Source organism: Antedon mediterranea, chromosome 3 (assembly GCF_964355755.1).
Source record: "Antedon mediterranea chromosome 3, ecAntMedi1.1, whole genome shotgun sequence".
NCBI lineage: Eukaryota > Metazoa > Echinodermata > Crinoidea > Comatulida > Antedonidae > Antedon > Antedon mediterranea.
This window is the reverse complement of record NC_092672.1, coordinates 19,715,635-19,741,364: the sequence shown is the minus strand read 5'-3', so window position 1 is coordinate 19,741,364 and position 25,730 is coordinate 19,715,635. Positions and strand designations below refer to the sequence as shown.

At 39.1% G+C, this 25,730-nt stretch overlaps 1 protein-coding gene across 2 annotated transcripts in view; it reads right to left on the bottom strand.

The window, feature by feature from the left end:
• LOC140045019 (uncharacterized) overlaps positions 1–24,386 on the bottom strand; it is a 53,061-nt gene extending 28,675 nt beyond the window's left edge. The window contains exons 1-2 of one of the 2 annotated variants that reach the window (XM_072089755.1): positions 24,347–24,386; positions 21,939–22,060 (exon numbers count right to left, since the gene is read on the bottom strand). The gene's annotated coding sequence lies outside the window, so the exon portion shown is untranslated. Of the gene's footprint in view, positions 1–15,279; positions 15,548–21,938; positions 22,061–24,346 lie in introns of those variants that run through there. The other variant, XM_072089754.1, reaches the window with a different exon arrangement.
• Positions 24,387–25,730: the final 1,344 nt, after the last annotated feature.

Sequence of the window (25,730 nt, the reverse complement as noted above, 5' to 3'; positions counted from 1 at the left end):
ACCTGCCCGCCCTCGCTTGGAGGGACGGGCGTCCCCGGGCCGTCACCGGCGCTTCACATTATAATACCGGCGACCACTCCTGTTGGTGTTGCCTTTGCCACCCCTATTTCGCATTCCGCGAGGGGGGTGTGAAGCCTGTCTTGATGTAGAAGCCTGACTTTGCATAGGCTGAGCCGGTGGCGGCGGGGGAGGCTGCATCTGCTGAGGAGCAGCAGGGACAGGCGGCGGTCGTGCGGCTGTCCTTGAGCGTGAATTGCTAGCTCGGCGTTTTTGCGGGAAGCGCGCCCTTGTCTCCCGACGAGCTTCCCTCTCACGAGCCCATTTATCCTCCTTCTGTGAGAAGGAGCCAAAGAACAAGTCCTGCGCCCCGAAGGAGTCAGACGTAGTAAACCTACGGAAATCGGTCGGTGCGATGTCAGTTGCACCCAAGACGTTAACGCGACGGGCCGCGGCCGCAGATAATGAGATCGTTGCCTGTTGATCAACAACCAGGCCCATGATCTGCTGTAGTAGAGCTATCACGTCCGAATCGCCCTGGGGCGGATGTTCTGGATCAGCCAGAAAGGATAGCAAGTACCCGGCCATAGAGGCGGCTCTAAGCGTCTCGCGTGCGGCCCTGTCGACGGACGTAAGGACGTCCTCTGTCCGGGATTCCGAAGGCTTCAAAAAATTAGTCCTGGACGGGTCCAGGTTCTGGTCCTCACGGACCCGTTCCTTTGCTGCCTCCGGGACGCTCGGCGCCGCGATGTACAGTTCGAATTGTTTCTGCGGCACCGGAAAAGCCGATGACAGGCTATAAGGCATAGGCCTACGAATCTTGGACTCCTTAGCGATCAGCTCCACACGTTCCACAAGTTCTGGATCGAGAGGCGTAACCGGGCACGAAGATACCTTCTTAAAGGGCGTGCGTACGCCAAAAGTGGAAAACCGCTTAGACGAAGGAGTATGCTTAGGCTCGCGATACGTGAAATCGACGCCGAGAAAGGACAGCACCGCGGGGACCGTCCGCATAACTAGCGCCTGCAGACCTTCCTCCCCTGGCCCGGCCTGCTCTCGTAAGCTATCTCTATCATCGTCAGAGAGCGAGGCCATCGTCCTGTCACTATCGTAATCCCTTTGCCGGACGGACGAACCATCGAAAAACGAGGTCTGCTGTGGGCCAACATCAATGTATGGAATATGGGGAGGAGGTCTAATCTGAGAGGGTACCTCAGGCTCATCCCTCGGCAGAGCTCTCACAGCTGCAACAATGGCTTGCAGTAACCCCGGAGAAATCTCATTCACCCCCGGAACCGCAGAGGCCGCAGCCGGTGCAGGCATATCTGGAAGGCTAACTTCCGGCGCGACGGCAGGAGGGCCTGCCGTATCGGCGGTACCCACCTCCGGAGGTGGTACAGCTTCCGTGCGCTCCTTAGGCTTAGGGAGCGATTTGAACTTGGACGGTGTCCAGCGGACACAAACATCGCACGGCGACAACTCGGTACACGTGCGGCAATGTATGCACTCCAAGTGGCGGTCCCACTTCACGGTAGAGCGGGGACCCCCACATTTAACACACTCCTGCTTAGGCATGGTGATCTAACAGACCTACTTCTACCCACTAGCCTAACGAACAACAAAAGATCTTCCAGTATTTCTATCCAGGTGAAACACTCTGGATAACGGCTTACAACGCTAAATTTTAACTCCTGGCAACTAGCCAAGGGTAACGATTCTAAACGTATCCAACCACAAGATAACGATCTACTACACTTAGCTTCGTTTTCTTGCCCTATTCTTCTCTTCCAGTCTACAGTATAAAAGTCTTTATCGCAAATTCCTCAGGAATTCCAGGAATGTGTTCAGAAAAAGACGTACGTACACAACGACGTTACGAAAAGAAATGATGACGATGATAAGTGGGTGTGTCTCACTTGAGGGCGTACTGGTGGCGGACTGATCCATTATCCGACGGGGGTGGGGAAAAATTAATGTTATTAATGTTCTTCTTTTCGTAATGTTTACCTCTCGTCGGAGAGAGAGGCTTATGTTGGTTTATCCAGGTAAGCTAGGCACGATATAGACACAGTATGTCAAAATGATTACTATACCTACAAACAACAAAGTAAAACTAACGTATACATTAAATTACACAAACCAGTAGTGGTGTTAGTAGTCTATGAGTGCTAGCTTACCTGTATAAACCGACAATAGCCCGTGCTCTCCAGAGGGAGGGCTTAGATACGAAAGTGAAAAGTTCCTGGAACACCCCTGTATTATAATGGACCCGTCCGCAACCACGCCCTCATGTGGGAACGTACCAACGTACCACCGTCATCATTTTCCGCGTACTTGACTGCGGGGACGGCGGGAGGGAGTTTATACAGGTAAGCTAGCACTCATAGACTACTAACACCACTACTGGTTTGTGTAGTCTATATCGTGCCTAGCTTACCTGTATAAACCGACAATAGCCAGATTAGCACCGGACTAGAACTAGTCGGCGGTGGGAGTAAGTTAACAAAAAGCAGAGCAAGTGAAGTGTACATACCTATAACCTAGGCTTTAGCACTGCTGCTGCTACTGGCGCCATGGTTGCAGAAATGTCCCTTAAATAATGCGCAGTAAACGTAGACTGTGTCCGCCACCAAGCCGCTGTCATAATGTCTGATACAGCAACGCCAGCGTACAACGCCCAGGATGTAGCAACACCCCGCACCTCATGCATATGTGCCGGCGGCAAAGTGCTGGATGACTCATAAGCGGCCCGAATCGCTGCCACGACCCAGTTAGCAATCGTGGATTTTGCGGCCGGCCGATACGGGGGCACCGATGTGACGAATAAGTGAGATATACCCTCTCGCAACGTCTCTGTACGGTGGATGTAGAATTTGAGTGCTCTTACCGGGCACCAGAATTTGTCCTCTACTACCCCCGAGAATGCGGACATTGATGGAACGAACACAGCCGGCGGCGAAAAATTTAACGTCTGGGACTTGGCCAGAAAGTCCTTCCTGAATATTAACCGAACTCCGCCACGCTCGAATCTTATATGGCCTGGCTCTAGCGTGAGCGCATGTAGCTCGCCTCGGCGTTTACATGAGGACAACGCCACCAGAAACGCTGTCTTAAGCGAAAGATTGTATAATGAAGCCTTGCTCATTGGCTCAAATGGCGGGCGAGTGAGTGCGGATAGAACGACGTTGACGTCCCAACGTGGAACTAAGACCTTAGACGGAGGTCGCTCTCTGAACATACCGCGCAACAACTGCGTGATTACTGCGGAAGTTGAAACCGTCGAGCCATCCTTGAATGGCGGCGTAATGGCCGCAATCGCGGACCGGTAGCCTGACACCGTGCGCACTTGCAAGCCTGACTCGTACAGGTAATGCAGAAACGCGCAGATCTGACCCAAGGATATCGCCTTAGGGTCTATGTTATCTTGTCTGCACCAGCGAAAGAAGTGTCGTAGACGGCTGTTGTAGACAGTGAGAGTCGACTCTCTTCTAGATTTGGCCGCCAGGGCGGCTGGGCCGTCCGGAATGCCCGAGTCTCTGAGCTGATCCCTGACAATGGCCAAACAGTCAGGTTCAGGGATTGTAGATTGATCGTCGAGAACCTCGCACGATTTTGCGTCAGTAGATCCGCGCGGACCGGAAGACGCAGCGGGTGATCGTAAAGAAGACTGGCAAGAAGCGGATACCACGCTTGTCGAGGCCAGAACGGTGCGATCAACAGAACTCGGCATCGGAAGCGCTGAATGTGAGTCAGAACTATTGGTATGATCGATATTGGCGGGAACGCGTACGCCCATAAACCGTCCCATGACATGGACAGGGCATCCACCGCCCACGCACGTGCATCCCGGAATCGACTGCAGAACGTCGGGAGCTGCGTGTTCTCTGACGTCGCAAACAGGTCTATGTGCGGCCGTCCGAAGTGGTCGAATACTTGGGTGGCTATGCTCGGCAACAGACGCCATTCGGTCGGGCGTAAAGCGAGTCGGGACAGCGTGTCCGCGACTACGTTGTGGCTGCCCGGAATATGCGATGCAGTCAGCGTTATTCTGTGCGCGATGCACCAGTGTATGAGCGTCCATGTGTGGTAGCAAAGAGTCGGAGACTTCGTGCCTCCTTGTCGGTTGATGTACGCGACCACGGTTGTGTTGTCCGAGCAGACATGGACGTGTGAATTTCCTATGTTTGGAAGTAGCGCTTTCAACGTTCGGTCTACTGCCCAAAGTTCTAAGAGATTGATGTGGGCTAACGCCTCCTCGGCACTCCAAACGCCGGAGACGTGACTTTGGTTGGAGCAACCGCCCCAACCCGCTTCGGACGCGTCCGTTTCTATTCGGGTGTCCGGAATTGATCTCTGAATTGATCTGCCCACTAACAATCGGCCGTCCGTTAGCCACCATTGGAGGTGCGTTACAATGAACGCCGACATCGGGACCACTTTGTCTAATGAGTCTGAACCTGGCCGGTAGAAGGCTAACAGATGAAGTTGCAGCGGCCGCATCCGTAGCCGACAAAACGGAACTAGATCTACAAAGCTGGCTAGGAAACCTAGCGTTCTCAGCCAGTCGTATGCCGTCGGAGCGGAAGCGGTAATCAGGCCTTGTATAGCAGCAAGGGCTTTGGTTACTCGTTTTTGTGAGGGGCACACTCTGCCCGACACGAGATCTATCTGCGCTCCGAGATAAATGGGATGCTGAGTCGGCACCAGGCACGACTTCTCCCGGTTCACAATGAACCCTACGCGTTCCGTTACGAGAAGGACGAAATTGAGACTGCTCACCAGCCGGTCCTTGGACTGAGCCACGATTAACCAGTCGTCTAGATACATGAATATGCGAATGCCGTGCTTGTGAAAGAACGCACCGAGCGCCCGAACTATGCGCGTGAACACGCGCGGGGCCGTTGACAGGCCGAACGGCATCGCGACGAACTGGTAAAGACAATTGTTGATTCGAAACCGCAACCAACGTTGGTCTTCTTTTGCGATTGGTACGTGAAAGTACGCATCCTTTAAATCTATCGACGCGGCCCAGTCTCCTCGTCTTAGCCCTAACAGGATCGATGAGACTGTCTCCATCCGAAACCTGCGGGGCCGAATAAATCGCTTGTTCAGACGTTTTAGATTTAAAATTGGTCGCCAGTCCCCCGAGGACTTCTCGGTTAAGAATACGGTTGATTCGTGGCCCGAGCCCGCATGATGTTCTTCGACCCTTACTACGGCTCCTTTTTGGAGCAGCGCGGCAATCCCGTCCATAAGCGCTCGTTGCTTTATTGGATCTTTGGGGATTGTGGTCGGACGAGGACCTCCACACACTGGAGGGCTCGTGAATTCTATGCGGTAGCCGTAGCTTAGTGTGGAGAGAATCCAGCTGTCTACCATCAGCTTCTCCCACTCTCGGACGAACCGTAGGAGACGACCTCCCACTGGTCCGGCCCCCGACGGCACGGACCTCGCCTGCACGTCACCGGTACCTGCGGCCACCTCGTCGCGAACCGCGGTCCCGACGTGCTCCCCTACCCGGCTTACCGCCACGCGCGGGGCGGGAATTACGGGGTCGCGACGGCCCAGGAGTCTGCCCAACCTCAGACTGAATATGGACCGACGGCGGCGGTTGTGAGACAGTACGCGATGGCACCACCGGCAGTGGGGCTGGAGGCTTTGGACGCGAGTGCGAACGGCTCGCCTGGCGTTTCGGAAAACGCGATCTTGTCTCGCGACGTGCCTCTCGCTCACGAGCCCACTTATCTTCCTTCTCGGCGAAATTACCGTAGAAGAGATCCACAGCACCGAACGCCTCGCTAGTTGTGAAGCGGCGGTAGTGCGCGGGCGCGATGTCCGTGGCCTGGAGGCAATTGACCCTCCGCGCGGCGGCCGAGGTCATTGCAATAGTCGCTTGTTGGTCCGCGACCAGGCCCGTAATCTGCTGAAGCAAGCAGATCACGTCCGCGTCAAGGTGCTGTGGATGGTCCGGATCCGCGAGGAATGACAAAAGGTAGCCCGACATCGAGACCGTGCGTAACGTCTCGCGTGCGCCACGGTCGACCGCGATTAGCGCCTCCTCAGTCTTAGCGGCCGAAGGAGACAGAAATCTGCCATTGGCGTCGAGACCTTGATCCTCGCGCGCGCGTTCTTTCGCTGCATCCGGGATCGGTGGTGCCGATATATATCGTAGAAACTGATCCTGCGGAAGCGGGAAGGCTGCTGCTAGATCTTGAGGAGCAGCTCTACGGGTCTTAGGCTCCTTCGCTATAGCCTCAACCCTAGCGACCAGTTCGGGATCCAGCGGCGCAACTGGACAGGTCGTGACCCGCTTCAATGGAGCACGCACTCCAAAGGTAGAGTACCTCTTCGAAGCCGGCGCGGGCGTCGGCGCGTCAAAAGCGTACTCCACTCCAATGTACGAAAGTACAGCAGGAACCACACGATTGACCAGAGCCTGCAAACCGTCTCCACCCTGTGCAACCTCGGAGCGCTCCTCACTAGGCAGCGAGGTCATGGTCCTATCACTGTCGTACCCACCGGCATCCGGCGATGGGTGCGTCCCTTGACCTTGAAAGTACTGCGGAGGCAGTACTGGCACAGGGGGATAATTAAGCGAGGATGCCGAAGGCACAGCCTCCCTCGGTAGAGCTCGCACCGCTGCTGCGATGGCCTCCAGTACGGCTGGGGACAAACCCTCGTCCTGCGTACCACTCTGCGGTGGAGGCGCAGCGGCCGTTGCAGGCGCGTCCGGCAAAACTTCCGGCGCTTCGATCTCTTCAACTAGCGGGGCCGGGGGCTCCACCTGAACCTCCGCGGGTGCGGGGTCTACCACCCGCGCACGCCCCGACGGACGAGGCAACGTCCGGAACCGCGAAGCCGTCCAATGTACACAAATGTCGCACGGCGACTCCTGGCTACAGGTGCGGCAGTGAATGCACAGCAAGTGGCGGTCCCACTTGACTGTCGCACGCTGGCCCCTGCATTGCACACATTCAGACTTAGGCATATCGGCGGACACAGCACGCAACCTAGCAAGATAAGGAACAATACAACCTTTGTTGTTGCCTCACGCAACAGTGCGTCCACGCCTCAGTCCAGGTGACAAAGCAAAATTCCTTTCCTTTGTGTTTAGTAGCGTGGCCGTTGAGCGGCCTGAAATCCAATGAAAACTGGTATTTTCCTTGTTTTAATCTTTCTTATTTCTACCCGAAATAAGGAAGACCCCGATTTGAAACGGATCCAAAGCAAAAAACGATATACAGTATCAAACTATCACAAGCTGTACCGCAACCGGCGTTCTATAAGGTGTTCGTAAGTAGGCTAGTATAGCATGTACAACGTACACAAGGCTAACACTCAGCGTATCTTTTCTCACACGTCGTAACGTTCTCACGTTACGAAAGAAAATGATGACGGTGGTACGTTGGTACGTTCCCACATGAGGGCGTGGTTGCGGACGGGTCCATTATAATACAGGGGTGTTCCAGGAACTTTTCACTTTCGTATCTAAGCCCTCCCTCTGGAGAGCACGGGCTATTGTCGGTTTATACAGGTAAGCTAGGCACGATATAGACAACCAGCTGCTGAATCAGCCAATAAGCATTTCGAAAACAACTTGGGCTTTTACTATTAATAAATAAATTAATGCATTCCAGGGGGGATTGAGGATTTTGTGAAAGGGGGGTGGGGAGGTCGCAACTCTAAAGAGTTCACACCAACTCAGCCCTACCTTGGTTGGGGATGAGTTGGGGTACTAGCCTACTAAAGGGTGACATTTTCCCAATTTTCCGTCACAACAGGGCGCTTCGCGCAAGTTAGCTGTCGACAGGACCTGTGGCGAAGCGAACTTAAAACGTTAAATGACGCCCTAGATGGTGGATATCATTAGAATCATCTATAGACTGTTGTGAATATTAATGCTAGATATAATAGATGATAACAGCTCATCACAACAAGGTGGATATCATTAGAATCATCTACAGACTGTTGTGAATATTAATGGTAGATATAATAGATGATAACAGCTCATCACAACAAGGTGGATATCATTAGAATCATCTACAGACTGTTGTGAATATTAATGGTAGATATAATAGATGATAACAGCTCATCACAACAAGGTGGATATCATTAGAATCATCTATAGACTGTTGTGAATATTAATGGTAGATATAATAGATGATAACAGCTCATGACAACAAGGTGGATATCATTAGAATCATCTACAGACTGTTGTGGCTTTAAATCACCCTTTTCCTAAAAAAGCACCCCTCCCTCTAATTTTTAAAGTGACAAATGGAAATACACTACAAGAATTGAACATGATGTTGAAATAGAGTAAATAATTATACAATCCAATATCTCATCTATCAACAATTTCCTCAACCAATGCCTCCTCTATCAAATAACATTATAATATTTCTAGTCATACTATGGAGTAATGCTGAAATAAAAAAATCTAAAATATATAATGCTTCTCTATCAATAGTTGAATGCAAATTGTTGTACAAAAGACCAACACTTTTATCTGATAACCAGGGCAATTCAATATATTCTGTAAAATTTACACCATAGTGTTGTCTTTGTTTTATCATATAGTTGATTAGAACTACAAACCAACATGAATTACCATTTTAGGTAAAGTCTTTGTTTTATCATATACTGTAGTTGATTAGAACTACAAACCAACATGAATTACCATTTTAGGTAAAGCAATAATAGTGTATCAAGGTACCTTAAGTAAAAACAATGATTGGTTAAGGTCTTGTGAAAATACAATGTGTTTTTACTTAGAATTATTAAAAATACTTGAACACTGAATAAGATGAGGTTCATACAAAGTATTAATAAATAAAAATGTTTGATTAAAATCATGTCATTATGATACATGGCTTGAAAGGTATATAATCTACAACTTAAGTCAAGAAATTGCATCCTCAGTTTAACATTAGTTGAGTTTATCACATTTGTTTTTACATTTTCAATAGATTGGTTTGAGATGATATTTTATCATTTTGTAGTTTAATACAGAGAGGCACTGTGAGGATCAAGGGTTAGTTAGTTGAATAACGCTCTTGAAAGAGGTTGGACTATAAAACCAAATATAATGCAATTATAAAATAAAAAAAGATGATAACAGTAATGTTCTTACTCTATGTAATTAGGTATTGAATAAATCCATTATCAAACAAGGCATTAGTAGTTAATGATCAGAGACAAGACAAAATCTAACCAACTGAATGTTCACAGGCAAAATCAAAGCTAATGATCATTTGAATTATTAATACAAACAAACTATAACGAAGTTGTGCTGTATGTACCTATGATATACAGTATGTCAAAATGGTTATTATACCTGTAAACAATTAAGTAAAACTAAAACGTATACATTAGATAACTGGCTGCTGAATCAGACAATAAGCATTTCAAAAAACAACTTTGGCTTTTACTATTAATAAATAAATTAATGCATTCCAGGGGGCGGATCCAGGATTTTGTGAAAGAGGGGAAGGGGGCGCAACTGTAAAGATTCACATCAACTCAGTCCAACCTTGGTTGTGGATGGGTTGAGGTACTAGCCTACTAAATGGTGACATTTTCCCCATAGGCCTATTAAAAGCAATTAAAAGTAAAAGCGTCACAACAGGGCGCTTCAAGGTGCTTGTCCAAGGCCATCGACAGGACTTATGGCAAAGCGAACTTTGTTAAATGACGCCCAAGATGGCTGGAAATGGTACTCTCGCACATAAAATTCATGATAAATGGCACCTCTAATTTTAAGGAAAAGACACTCTCATATGTACAGTAGCATGCTACCAATGAGCAAAACGATCATACTTTTCCCCTCCAATAAACACACATGACTAATTGCAGGACGATAGGCCTATAACATTTTGTTGCCGATTTCATTCACTCAGTATTTAGTTTTTATTGCGTTGCGTTCAAGTTCATTGCAAACGTACATCTAGGGGAAGCCCCGAAAAAAGCGCAAAATGTAATGCTTATTATAGCTCAATATTTATTTACATAAATTTGTTGAAAAAATTAAATATATAAATAGCCTCGGTATTGATACAGTTGGGTGGATGGCCTTGAAAAAAAATAGGTTGCTATAATGTATACTACAGTACACAGTTACCACAGTTAGTGTACTATATTATACATATCCTCTATGATGATGATATGTAGTTAAGCACGGCGTTTCATTTTTTACGTATATACACTTTTATTTATGCTTACTGACTGTCAGCTATACAATAGGGGTGGTTGTATGGCGGTTGTTTAGCACTGTCCTTTGTAAGAATCGTTACGAATGAGATGCGGAGGGTGTGCCACTGCATTCTTACTTAGCTTGATAATAATAAATACACTAAGTCAGAAAACAACCTAACAAAAAAGGATTCGTCCGACGCTTATGAGTTTTGGAAGGTATACAATCTACGACTTAATTGAAGAAATTAAAACATCAGTTTTAATATTGGTTAAAGACACTAGATCTGCAATTGTTGCCGTTTTGTAAAAATAATATATAACTTTAAAAACATTAAATGTGCATTTTATGGTTAATTATGATAAAAGAGAAAATTAATGCACTCCCTAAGTAGCTTTGAAAGTTCTAGATGTTTCTAGATCTAGCTTAGTTGAGCTTAGTTTTGTAAGCAAGACCAGGTATTTTAGCTGAAAAGTTATGGTTCTTTTATTTGTTTACCTTTTCATGTGACCAATCATCACCTCACAATATGAAATATCAATCCGCACGCGATGCATGTGACCAATCATCACCTCACAATATGAAATACCAATCCGCACGCGATGCATGTGACCAATCATCACCTCACAATATGAAATATCAATCCGCACGCGATGCATGTGACCAATCATCACCTCACAATATGAAATACCAATCCGCACGCGATGCATGTGACCAATCATCACCTCACAATATGAAATATCAATCCGCACGCGATGCATGTTGGGATTTAAAACAGGCCGCTAAAATTATTAGAATCAATTTTTTTTTTCGCAATAGGTCTGTATAGTAATATTATTTATTTTTACAAACAATCTAGGTCTATATATAGTGTCTTTAAGTTTATCCGATTTGTCTTTTCATTGTCAATGGACTGGTTTAAGATATCATTTTGTAGTTTAATACAGAGAGCCATTGTGGGGATCAAGGGCTAGTTTTGGTAATGATCTACTGGTAAATTTAAATTAGCCCACCTACATGGTTCAGGCTAATGCTGAAAAATTTTGGGAATTATGGAATCTGTCCGGAAATTGCACTATTATTCCAAACATTTTACTAGTACTGATTTTATTCAGAGGATTCAAAGTTCGTGTCCGGGATGACCGAGACACAACTGGTGCTAGCTAATAAACCTGGCTAGCAACGAGGGCGTATGTCCATACTTCGGTTTGGGTTTAGTTTTTCAATGTATATTAGTTTGTTATTTTATCATATAATTCATGTAAATCTTGAAAGCATTATGTTCAAAATGTCTTTCTTTATCAATTTAAAACTATACAATTTTATCAAAGAATTAAACAAAACATCTTATCATTATTATTATTATTATTATTATATTGAATCTAAATTTATAATACTGAATGTTCTTTATATCGTTTTAGCTCTGTAATATAAATTTTCACTGTATAATTGTTTTATCATATTTAGATTTTAACACAATATCACAATATTTTCTATACTCTTATAACCTCAGGATGTGTACTACTGTATCACATAAATATCCATTGATAGATAGATATAACTTTTATCATATTGTTTATCATAATATGTGCAATAAAAGTGGGCTGCCCCAACAAAAGAGAAATCGGTTGCCATTCAAAAATTGTTTATTATGACAATTTTAAATTTCATACTTTTTGGTCAATTATATAGAATTTGCTTTCAAATTATAATTGGCTTCGTAAATCTGTATGCATGGTGACTAGGTTAAAAAACAATAAAGCCTAGAGACTGCCCAAATTTTAGGCTCTGACATTCCTCCCATAATCTTAACACCTCCCCACAATTGTATAATTTTTACATTTACAAAAATTGTTTGCACTCAAATCCAGTATTCCAGTGTTTATTTTCAAACCTGCTCATTGCAGCCTTCTATACTACTGTACACTGTAAATTACAAATTTGTAAATAAATTGATCTGATAATAGTTAGGGTAGTATTTCTTGCTTTAATATGAACTACAATGCAAACTTACAAATTATGGACTCAACTTGGACTTGAAATCTTAATAACTTATAATACTGACTTTACCAATTCAACCAATTTGTAGCACCAACTGCCTACCACTCCTTACAGTCTATTTTCATATTTAGTGTTCATTCACACATAGAGATATTATAGTGAACTATAATATCTCTATGATTCACATAATATGCTTATTGACTTTAGCTATGATGTCACAATAGCTTTTGCACGGTCTATGCACTTCTTTTTGTTGATGTACAATTCACAATACTCTGTGGAATTTCCTTTAGAATTTTGTTATTAAATTTCTATGAAACCCCTAAAAAGTACTAGAGCTCAGCTCAGTTTTTATTAGCAAATAATTGCTATTTTAGGCAACAAAAAAAAAGTATTTTAATCTAATTACTACACATTTGAGAAAAATTCTCAGTATGGTAACTACAGGACTGAAATTTAAGACAGAAAAAATAATAAAACATTTAATTAACACATTAGATCTAGTATACCAATTGATTTCTGTAGGTCTGTTGGTATACTAGATCTAACCTGTTACATGTTTAAAAGACTGACAGACTTACAGGAATACATTGGTATATTAAATCTAAAATGTTAAATGTTTCAAAGACTGACAGACCTATAGAACCGACCAAGCAGCTTAAAAAATACAGTAGGCCATGCATTCTTTAAACTGACTAAGAAGTCTACTAAACTTATCAGGTTGCCGTTCAAAAAATGTTTAATATGACAAGTTTACATTTGACTCATACTTTTCGGTCAATTATTTAGAATTTCCTTTCAAATTATAATTGGCTTCGTAAATGCATGGTGACTAGGTAAAAAAAACAAGAAAGCCTAGAGACTGCCCAGATTTTAGGCTCTGACATTCCTAATTAGGGGTGAAAGCACATGCCCCTCCTATACTCTTAAGGCCCATTTACACTAGGGCGATAAAGATCGACGATAAATAGATACATTAGTTTTCGTTCTAGAACTATAGGATAATAATTTATGCTGTATCTGATAAAAAAAGTATTTTTTTTAAATCTAATCAAATTACATCATAATCAATAAAAACAATAAAATTATTGTATTGTCCCGATGTTATTGCTCTTACTATTAAATCATGACGTCATTTGATTGGACGTGTGGAAATATTGTTTTCATTAGAGGCAGCATAGATGATAATCCAGTTCTAGGATGAAAACTTTTTTAAATTCTTTTCTTTTTGAAAATAAAAATGCATATTTATCTTTTTATTGTAAATTGTTATTGCCCTATAGTGTAAATGGGCCTTTAACCCCCTTCCCACAATTGTGTCATTTTTACATTTACAAAAATGGTTTGCACTCTGTTCCAAACAGTATTTCAGTGTTTATTTTCAAACCTGCCCATTGAAGCCTTCCATACTACTTTACACTGTAAATTACAAATTTGTAAATAAATTGATCTGATAATAGTGAGGGTAGTATTTCTTGCTTTAATATGAACTACAATGCACTAGAGGGAAACAAGCTCAATTTTTTTAATTGCTATTTTAGGCAAAACAAAAATAAATAGTATTTTAATTTAATTCAATTCAATTCAATTCAAGAATAATTTTATATAAAATTAACAATGGTTTGCATTTTAGGAAAATTTTCAGTATGGTAACTACAGGACTGCAAGTTTAGACAGAAAAAAATAATAAAACATTTAACACATTAGATCTAGTATACCAATTTCTGTAGGTCTGTTGGTATACTAGATCTAACCTGTTACCTGTTTAAAAGACTGACAGACCTACAGGAATAAATTGGTATACTAGATATAACCCTAATTTATTTATATAATTATTTATATTTCAATGTTTAGGGGCTAAACTTGATTAGTTTTAACTAATTTTTAGCCCCTCCCTTGATATAATTATTATAATTTGTATGTATTGTTACAATGTTTATAATTTATATTCATGGGTAAAAATTAAATGAAATTGAAAATAAAATGAAATGTTTTAAAGACTAACAGACCTACAGAAATCAATTGATATCAGATCTAACCTGTTATTTGTTTAAAAGACTGACACTTGACAGACCTACAGAAATCAATTGATCAGATCTAACATGTTAAATGTTTAAAAGATTGACAGACCTACAGAACCGATCAAGCAGCTTAAAAGATAACATCTCTACATTGACTAAGAAGTCTACTAAAATTATCAGGCTATCAAACATGTTATGTAAAGGGAATAGAGTTAAACTATATTAAAGTGTTCTCCTAAATCTACATACTGGTGATCATTTTCTCTTTAGGCTTTCTGTTGTTAATCTACATACTGGTGATCATTTTCTCTTTAGGCTTTCTGTTGTTAATCTACATACTAGTGATCATTTTCTCTTTAGGCGTTCTGTTGTTAATCTACATACTGGTGATCATTTTCTCTTTAGGCTTTCTGTTGTTAATCTACATACTGGTGATCATTTTCTCTTTAGACTTTCTGTTGTTAATCTACATACTGGTGATCATTTTCTCTTTAGGCTTTCTGTTGTTAATCTACATACTGGTGATCATTTTCTCTTTAGGCTTTCTGTTGTTAATCTACATACTGGTGATCATTTTCTCTTTAGGCTTTCTGTTGTTAATCTACATACTGGTGATCATTTTCTATTTAGGCTTTCTGTTGTTAATCTACATACTGGTGATCATTTTCTCTTTAGGCTTTCTGTTGTTAATCTACATACTGGTGATCATTTTCTCTTTAGGCTTTCTGTTGTTAATCTACATACTGGTGATCATTTTCTCTTTAGGCTTTCTGTTTTTCTATGCTGCCATTAACAACACTTGTTTCTATTAGCTAGCATTGTCTGAATTTAACACAACTGTCAATCATGACCAAAAATAAACACAAAATGTAAATTTAATGTTAAATCTTTAAACATTATAAACACTAACTTTTATCTCTTGTATCCAAACATTTCAGCTTCCTTCTTCCTTAAAACTCATAATAATCAAAATTATAAAATAATATAAATCAAATTTATAAAATTGATCTAAAAACTAGCAATATCCTGTATTTCTTACTGTACTTCACATCTACATTGCAAACTTACATTATTATTGCATATTATAAACTGGAATAATCTGGTAATTCACAATAACTGGACTGACGATCTAGTTGTCTGAATTCAATCAATTCATAGCACCAACTGTCTACTCTTTAGAGTATATTTCTATTATAGTATTCACAATGAATAGTACCTGACTTTGATATCACAAAAACTTGTCCACGGTCTATGCACTTATTAAATATAGAAGCACAATACACAAGTATTCTATTGAATTTCACTTTAGAATTCTTACAATTCATTTACAAAACTCTGATTTCCTTTGGAATTGTAGTACAAAACACAAGAAGTTGTTAATAGACATAATATCAATCATACAAGTATCATTAAAACAAGTTTCAATAGAAAATCATTGCTACAGTACAGATAAAAACTACTGCAACATTTGCCACGCGTAGGTAACGTAGTCTACGCGTGGCGGGTGCGTAGCGGTTGCGTGGCGTAGCATTCGTAGTGCGTAGGCTACGCGTAGCATTCGTAGCCTACGTTGTGATCAACTGTGTGTGGGAATTCCCCAAACTCAACTGTGTACAAGTACATCGTCGACGGCTAAGCAGGCTACGAAAGGTTCAAATAAATAGAAATGATACGATTGTTTCGCCAATACAATAATATCATCATCATTATTAAACATACTTGAAATTCAAATTTTTCTAAAGAAAATAGCATTTAAAATTGCTCAAAGCCTAGGCTAGACGCGAAAAGTCTAATTAACTAGGCCTAGCCTAGGCTACTGCTGTACATTCACCATCGCCGGCCAGGCAGTAGTGTACAAAATGAATTGATGACGGGCCGTTATTATGACTACCTTCCATAGCAATAGTATTAGTAGTAGGCCTAAAATTGGAAGTTAATTTTTTATAAGTAATTAATACAGTACTCAGTATGTTTCATTTGAACAAAAAATATCCAGGTTTGAAACTGTCGTAACTGTACATCAAACTCCATTATTAGCTATTGTAACAACCTGCAGCAGAGGATTGGTGGAGGGTCAAGTTACAGGTTGTTCAGAACATCGTCATCAGCAGAGAGGAGGAGGATCGGAGGACACATAACACATGGTATAATACCTCCATGCATAACATGTGCTTGCCTGATCTTGTTGTTTTGGTTTTTTTTTAGTCATGCGCGATAATAAATTAGATAGTATTTAAATAAATGTTATTTTAGTTATAAATAAAAATAAATTTTAGGGTTAGGAAATATGCAAGACTTTATTTAATAAAAGTTGAACTTCACTAAATTGAAGGTTAAAAGCAAAACATAAAAGTACAGTTCAGAGAGAGTATCCATCCGCGGATCATAAACACGTGGATATAAACACACTGGGCGAATGAATTACAAATGGAGTGATCCGTCTCGATTTCCGTTGGAACAAAAATAATATCGTATTTGTATTCTATTATTTTGACATTTACAGTATTTAAACAATTCATATTATCCCATACAGTAGTACTAAATAAGCGTAATATTTCATTTAAACGCAATTTTAAAACGAAACATCGTTCATTATTATAGCCTAGTATTAGTAAACAAACATAGTTCAGACTGTAGAGTGGTACTGCGCGATACACACACGTGGGTAAACAGCAGCTTCACGGCGAAAACTGTCGTATCGAGAAAATATCCTTCTGTCACCTAGCTAGGCTATACCACATTATTTCACATTTTCACGCCATGTACATCGTATTTAACGCTTGTACACAGTATGGATTATCATACAGTACTACTACTAAGTAGGCCTATAAGTACTATAGGCGTACCACATATTTTAAAATTAAACTGTCGGTAGGTACGCCGGTAACCCTACCTTTTTAGCAAGCTAGCTAGGCCTAGCCGGAGGCCATTTCACACAAACAGACGACGACCGCCGTCCGTCCGTACGTTGGCCGATCGGTGATAGATGTACTATACTTGTTCTTCTTTCATAAAAATAAATGTCCCATTTTAACACAACCAACACACAGTAATTTGGAACAGAGGGCGTTTTGGACCATGTGGATATTTAGGATTTTGCTCTCTCAAGGGCTCCAAAATTATCCGGTTTTAATTATTTTATAAACAGAATTTGTGGTTAAGTGTCATTTATATCTTATTTATGTTGGGATTCTGTAAAATTAGCACCTGGTTTGGTTTGAATCTGATGTTAACACGTTATCCAAAAGCTAGGCCTAGGTAGGCCACAAACCGGAAGCTACCTAGCCAGGCAGTGTTCACTCTAGTGACTAGCTGAGTGAGGTGAGCAAGAGTACACGTGGGAATAGGCTATACAACAAACAAGGATGCCTAGACCTAAGACCGTTAAAGGAAAAGGAAATAGTTGGAGATGAAGACTCGGCAGATGATGTTCCAACAGATGCAGTTTTGAAACAACTATCTGATATAAAAGACCAAGTCAAGTTTATACCCAGTCTCTTAGAAAATATGAGGGAAATCAAATCGTCCATGGAATTCTTTAACAAACTAATTGAAGAAAACTGTGTTAAGATGAAAAGCATTGAGCAAGAAAATAAACAACTGAAAGAAGATAACGAAGATCTTACGAGAAGAGTGGAGAAATTAGAGAAAGAGCAGGATGAACAGAATCAGTATAGCAGACGAGAGAATATTGAAATAAGAGGTATATCACAAATTGCAAATGAAAATACTGAAGATATTGCACTGAAAGTTCTAAAGGAAATCGACAGTAGTATAAAAAAAGAGGACATCGAGGCGTCACATAGGATTGGTAATCGAGATAGAATAGACAGACCAATAATTGTCAAATTTTGCAGCAGAAAGAAGCGTGATCAAGTATATAATGACAGGAAAAAGATTAGGAATACAACTACTGATATGCTTGGATACACAGGTAAAAACCACATATATGTTAATGAAAACTTAACTCAAAAGAAACGTAGTCTTATGGGAAAAATAAACGATATAAGGAAGACAAAGAACTATAAGTATTTGTGGACATACAATGGGCGCATCTATGTACGCAAACAACAGGGTTCAATGTTGATTGTTATTAATAGTGAAGATGATATTGGTAAAATTGTATAATAATGCTAATAGTTTTTCTGTACTTAAATATTTATTTATATGGTTTTAATGGCTAACCAAAATCTAGATTATCAATTACATAATAGCTGTAAGACATATTCGTCATCTGAATTTTGTAATTTTTTTGATAATAAATCTCAATCAGTGTTTTCAGTATCTCACATTAATATTAGATCGCTTAACAAGAACTTTGAAGAATTTAAATTATTTTATGAGGAATTGGTTCAAAGTAAATTTAAAATTATAGCCTTGTCGGAAGTGTGGCAAGTTACAAACAAGGATTTGTTTAAAATGAATAATTACTCGTTGGAAACTAAATGTCGTATTAATCAAAGAGGAGGTGGAGTAGGAGCGTACATACATGATTCAATTAATTATACGGCTATTGATTATAATGTACATCATTCTGAGTCTTTATGGCTGGAAATAGATGTTGGTCAAAATAAATCCCTCATAGTTGGAGTTTTATATAGGCAACCAAATACAAACGTTGAGGAATTTATTGAAAGCCTAGAATTGTCACTTGCAAATATTAAACAACAAGGTACTGAATGCATATTAATTGGGGATTTTAATATTAATGCCAGTAATTTAAATGCTGCAGATGCTTTAAGTCTAAAAAATAGCTTGTCTTGCTTAAACTTTATACAACTTATTAATGTATATACACGAATAACCAGTAGTTCAAGAACAACAATTGATCATGTATATACAAATATCCATTCTAGATTTTTAACTTCAGGAACCATAGAATTAGATATATCAGACCATTTGGCTACTTTTTGTATGTTAGAGAACTTTAATGACTACTTCCAACAGACTGATCAAATCAAATTTAGAAAATTTTCCAAGTTTAATATCCAACACTTCCAACATGATCTTATGAATGTAAATTGGTCTGAAGTATTTGATAGTCAAGAGGTAAATTCTGCTTACACAGAGTTTAAAAGGTTATTTCTAGAAGTTTGTAATAAACATGCACCATTAGTTTTAAAAACTGTTAACCCAAGAAAGAAACTAAAGAAACCATGGATTAATTCTAGTATAAAAAAATCAATTAAGCATAAACATAGGTTATTTTCAAAGGTAATAAAAAGTAATTACAATGTAGATATGTTAGCAAAGTATAAACGATATCGAAATTGTCTTACAAACACCTTAAGAACAGCAAAACAGAAATATTACTCAGATCAATTTGAAGAAAAGTGTGGTAACACAAATAAAATATGGGAAATTATTAATGATATTTTAGGAAGAGGTAAGAAGAAAATGAAATTACCTAATAAATTAGAAATTAAATCATGTGATGGCAATGTTAATATAGAAACTAATCAAACAGCAATAATTAATGGTTTTAACGATTATTTTGTTTCAATTGGAAAAAATCTTGCAGAAGAATGTATTGATAACACAAATGTAAATCATAATATATATTTATCAACTGTACCCCAGAATTCATTATTTTTCAATTATGTTGTTGATGAAGAAGTAAATGATATCTTAAAGGGTTTAGATAAGAATAAAGCTGTAGGCTTGGACCAAATTAATCCTAAATTAATTATATATGCAGCAGATTATATATCTAGACCTTTTACGTATATAATTAATTTGTCACTATCTACAGGGATCTTCCCTGATGACTTAAAAAAAGCAAAGGTATTTCCATTATTTAAAAAGGGTCTGCCATCAGATCCAGGGAATTACAGACCAATATCTGTATTGCCACAATTTAGTAAAGTATTTGAGAAAATTATAAATAAGCAACTTTTATGTTATTTAAGTAAATTTGATTTATTATATCATCAACAGTATGGATTTAGAGAAGGGTACAGCACAAAACTTGCTATTATTGAGTTAGTACAAAATTTGTCTGAGAAATTAGATAAGGGAAACATAGTTGTTGGAATATTTTTAGATCTAAAGAAAGCATTCGATACAGTCAATCATCAAATACTACTGGATAAGTTAAGTGCATATGGGATAAGAGGGTTGCCATTAGCTTTATTTAAAAATTATTTATATAATAGGAAGCAATGTATCAGTGTAAATGGAATAGAGTCTAATGAGAATTCAATAACTTGTGGAGTACCACAAGGGTCGGTCTTAGGACCTACATTGTTTCTTATTTATGTAAATGATATTGTAAACTCTTCTGACTTTTTTGATACACGATTATTTGCAGATGATACTAGTTTATTTTGTTCTTTTAATCCACATGAAATTGTTGACCTAACAAATGTAAATGAGCAGTTGAAACATATAGTAGATTGGTGTGATGTTAATAAGTTGACAATTAATTCTAAAAAGACAAATTATATTATATTTCGTAATCAGCATACAATAATTGAAGTAAAGGGGGATATATACATAAAGGAATCAAAATTAGATGAAGTTGAAGCTACAACTTACATTGGGGTAGATATAGATAATAGACTTACATGGAAAGTGCATTCTAATAAGGTTAATAAAATTATTAGTTCTAAGGCTGGTTTATTGTACAAACTTAAATATGTTGTACCCCAATCAATTTTGGTGCTTTTATATAATTGTTTTATTTTGCCTCATATTTCATTTGCATTAGAAGCTTGGGGTAACACTTATAAAACTCATTTAAAACCAGTATATTTAACACAAAAACGTATTATACGCACATTGACTTATTCTGATAGACTAGCACCAACATCATTATTATTCAAAGAACTTAAAATTTTAAATATTTATCAGCAGCATCAGTATTTAATTACTTTATTTGTTCATGATAGTTTACATGGTAAATTTCCAGATACAACTCCTAAATATTTTTTGTATATTAATTTTCGTTATTCATCAAGGTCTCAGACTAGAGAAAAGTTGTATGTACCAAAATATAGAACAAACATAGGACAACATTCCATCAAGTATTCTGGTGCAAAGCTCTGGAATGAAATCCCGGATGATTTAAGGTTTCTAACAAAAAGCAAATTCAAAAAAGAAATGAAAACATACTATTTGTTTGTATAGTGATATTTATTTATTTTATAAGAGAATTATATTGTATATATTTGAGAGAAAGTGTATTTAAAAAAAAAAAAAAAATGTTAATGTATATTAATTTTATTTTAGACAAGTAGCCCTAATTTATTTATATAACTATTTATATTTCAATGTTTAGGGGCTGAACTTGATTAGTTTTAACTATTTTTTAGCCCTTCCCTTGATATAATTATTATTATTTGTATATTACAATGTTTATCATTTATATTTATGGGTAAATAAAGAAAGAAAGAAAGAAAGTAATTAATACTAATATTAATACATTTATTATTACTTCACAGTAATTAACTCGCATTTTAAATTTGATGAAAACTAGTATTCAAATTCGTTAACTAATTCCGTGTGGTGCATGTAGCACAGTACACAATAATCTGAACATTGGGATTTCCCCTCCTAGCTCTCCCTTCGTAGGCTACGCGTAGACTACGCGTAGCATGTTAGCTTGCGTAGATTACGCCATGCGAAACCTACGAAGTGGCCACGCGTACGAAACGTAGTCTACGCGTCCAAATGTTGCAGTATTTATTATCTGTACTGTATACTGTAGGCCTATAGCAAAAACATACCGTACTATGTTGTCTGACATTTCCTTGGCGCACTTTTATGAGCAGTCTTCTTCAATGCTTTGCTATTTCTGCCTTTGTGGTAAGGTAACAACCACAAGAGGCACTGCTGCCCAGTTAGGAACCTGCAAAATAAAATAGTTTACAGTATTGGCAGCTGTCTATGGAAATTGATGTTATTATGGCTTGGCACTAATGCAATTTATTAGTATGCAAATAATGAATGTTTGAGTTGTAGTGAGAAAATGTCATGAATTGAAAGATTGACTATTGTTAAAACAAGGTTGAACTGAGTTAAATAGAACAGTCAGTATTTCAACAGGAAGTTTGTTTAACCTTGAAAAACCATGATGCAGGTGAATGCAAGATCAACAGAGGGCGGATACAGGGGCAATGGCCTCCCTCTACTCTACTATCAAGACCTATTAATTATTATGATTATTCTGAAAATTACTCTTATTCTGCAGTGTGTGCCTGATAGATGTGTATGTGTTACATCACAGTGAATATATTCATACTTCACATTTCTAATTTACAATATCCCTGTAGTTTTCCATAATTAATTATGATAGAAGTTACTAATTTATTATCTTATTAATCTTTACCTTAAATGAAAAAAGAGGCAAATGGTAAGACTTAGTACTCGTCTAGGCTGACTACGCTCATAGATTTTTTGTGTCAGTCGTTTGTTAAATGGTGTGTGTTTGGCTTGGAACAGTTTGGTAACGTAGAGAATGTGTTCATGATACAAATACCGGGTGTCACGAAAGCTCAGACCACGAAAGCCCAGACCCCCTAAGACCTAAGATCACGAAAGCTAAGACCCAACACCTAAGATTACAAATATTTATCTTTCGCACCTGCCTTGTATTTTAACTCCCAACATTTATTCTGAATACCACACCTTAGAATTGGCACTTTCATGAAAAAGAATCACATAAAAAGTAACAAATACATTTTTAAATTGATGATTTTACAGACGTTTTTCTCGCACACAAAATGACTAGCCTACAGTACAGTAGGCCTACCCCATGGGCCATGTTCAATGTTTTTGTTTCTATGGAACGTCAAAAGAGCAAAAATTATATAGAGGGCTGAAAACTCTGTGGAGTCCATCTACAGTGTGGATGGAACAATGTAAAATTAAAATTGTAATGATAATAGTATAATCATGCAAGTACGAAGAAATAAATACTGGCAAATAAATTTTAATTTAAAAATCATGATAAGTTTTTTGTTTCGTTTTCTTTCTGTTTTTATACTTGTACTATTATTGTTGCTCTTTTGGCGCTCCATAGAAACAAAAACATTGAGCATGGGGAGCTCGAGGAGTTACATTGTCATTACAGTATACAAAGAAACACATCTGTAAAATCATCAATTTAAAGGATTTATTTATTTGTTATTATGTGTTTCTCCTTCTGAAAGTACTTATAAGTCCTAATTTTAAAGTGTGGTGTTCAGGATAAAGTTAGTCAACAAATTTGGAGTCAAAATACAAGAAAGGCAGGTGCGTAAGAAAAACATCCTCTGAACCAACACAATGGAGTAAATATATACCAACAAACAACCCGTCAAGTTTGTTTGTTGTAAAGAAAAAATATACATTTACTCAACGGGCGAAAATAATGTGAGTTTATCTATGTTTTGCGGTAGTATTAAATTATATTTATGGTAATAAATGAAACCTACTGTGTTTAAAATTATGTATGGATAAACAAGCATTGTTTTTAAGCTGTAGTATATCTTAGTATTTGTAATCTTAGGTGTTGGGTCTTAGCTTTCGTGATCTTAGGTCTTAGGGGGTCTGAGCTTTCGTGGTCTGAGCTTTCGTGACACCCTACAAATACCTTCAAGAAACAAATGTAAAAAATGATGCCTCTGCTAAAGGTATTAAACCGAGCTTTACAAAATTAAGATGATGACTGGAAAAATTGTGGAATTAAAAAAATTAGAGAACAAAATATATACAAAACCATGTAATCTTGTCGTATAGTGGGTCATACCAAAATATTGCGGCACACACTGTATAGTAACTAATGTATCATTTTTGCTACCAAGATATTAAACAGATTTATTGCTTAAGTTGTAGGCATTCAATCTTAAAATTATCAAGTCTTGCATACCTCGCCAGTCGGAAAAGCTGTGATAGACTGCTGTTACAGAAAGACAGGTACCTAAATCTCAGCTAGCTAGGCCATAGTGAGGCCGGATCGGGGGCTTAACTTTAGCCTACATACAGTACTTACTACACAGCTTACTATAGTAGCCTAAGGCTAAAATCATTCTTGTCTTATTAGCTTAATAATTATTAGTAGGCTTAGGCACCTGTATTGTTGGAATGGCCTATTGTTATCCTTTACAAAAGTCACTGATAGCTTAACTTTACCATAAAATATGTAAAATATTACCGGGAACTAAAGTTCAAAATATGTCAACACTAACAGTCATAATTCCTGAAAACTTTTTTGTGCCACCACCATGTAGGAATACCGTCGTGTTCGGCCGCCAACGAGTTCGGCCGCATGTATTTAGTATGGAACGTCAGGCTTGCTTGCATTGTTTATCCAGGCTAGCCTAGTAGGCCTAGCCTCTATACTCCTAGCCTAGTAGGCTATATAGCCTAGCTAGTAGCCTAGGCTAGGTAGGTAGGCCTGGGTAGGGTATTATTGGGTGCAGGTCAAGTCGGCCCCAACCGTCTCGGCCAAAGTCAAGTCGGCCCCACGTCAAGTCGGCCCCAAGTCAACTCGGCCTCAAGTCAACTCGGCCTCACATCAACTCGGCCAAAAACTAATCGGTCAACTGCAACTCGGCCACAATATTAAAGTATGGAACGCAAAAAGTACTTAATGTTATTATGATTATTACTAGGCCTAGGCCTATCCACTCTAAAAAATGAAGAAATAAAAAATATAATATAATAATATCATATAAAAAAATGAACCAGGGAATAATTTCGCCAGTGTAGCATAGCAAAAAGCTATACAAAACAACCTTTTTGCTACACATTTCTACAATTGTGTAGCAAAAAATACAATACAAAACTATCTTTCTTGACTAATTAGTAAAAAATCAGTTTGATTAGCAATTTTGCTAAACAAAATTTTCAAATGAAATTTTTCCCTGTGAACTCATTGCCGATATGAATAGAAGTACCCGCGTGTTACAAAAACATGTGCAGGTAGGCCTATTGCATTTATGATTTAGTAAATCGAAGACGGAGGCCTACGTTCCATCACATTTGGCCATAGAAAAAATGATCGTACATCGTTTTTGTCCATGCTTTGCGTTTTTAAAAAAGGGGAATCCCCCGACCCCCGGTCAGCGAAAACACATAGCAGTTGTAGATATCGAAAAAGCTGCCAAACGCACAGGGAGGCGCAGCTACGAATTGTTTTCAATTGTGCAATTTGAAATTTTATTAAACGTAAATAAAGGAAAGTTGGTGAAATCATTCCTATTTTTTTTGCTAAATATATTATTCTCTAAATATTAATATTCATTAAAAGTCAGAATTATTCATAGTTAAAAAATTGTGAAGAAATATTATTTTATCAATCCCCTTCATTTGCACTTTTTGCGTTCCATACTTTAATGGGGCCGAGTTGACCGATTATTTTTTGGCTGAGTTGACGTGAGGCCGAGTTGACTTGAGGCCGAGTTGACTTGAGGCCGAGTTGACTTGAGGCCAACTTGACGGGGGGCCGACTTGACTTGGGGTTTACTTGGGGCCGACTTGACTTTGGCCGAGACGGTTTAGGGCCGACTTGGATCGAAATCGTATTACAGTATTAC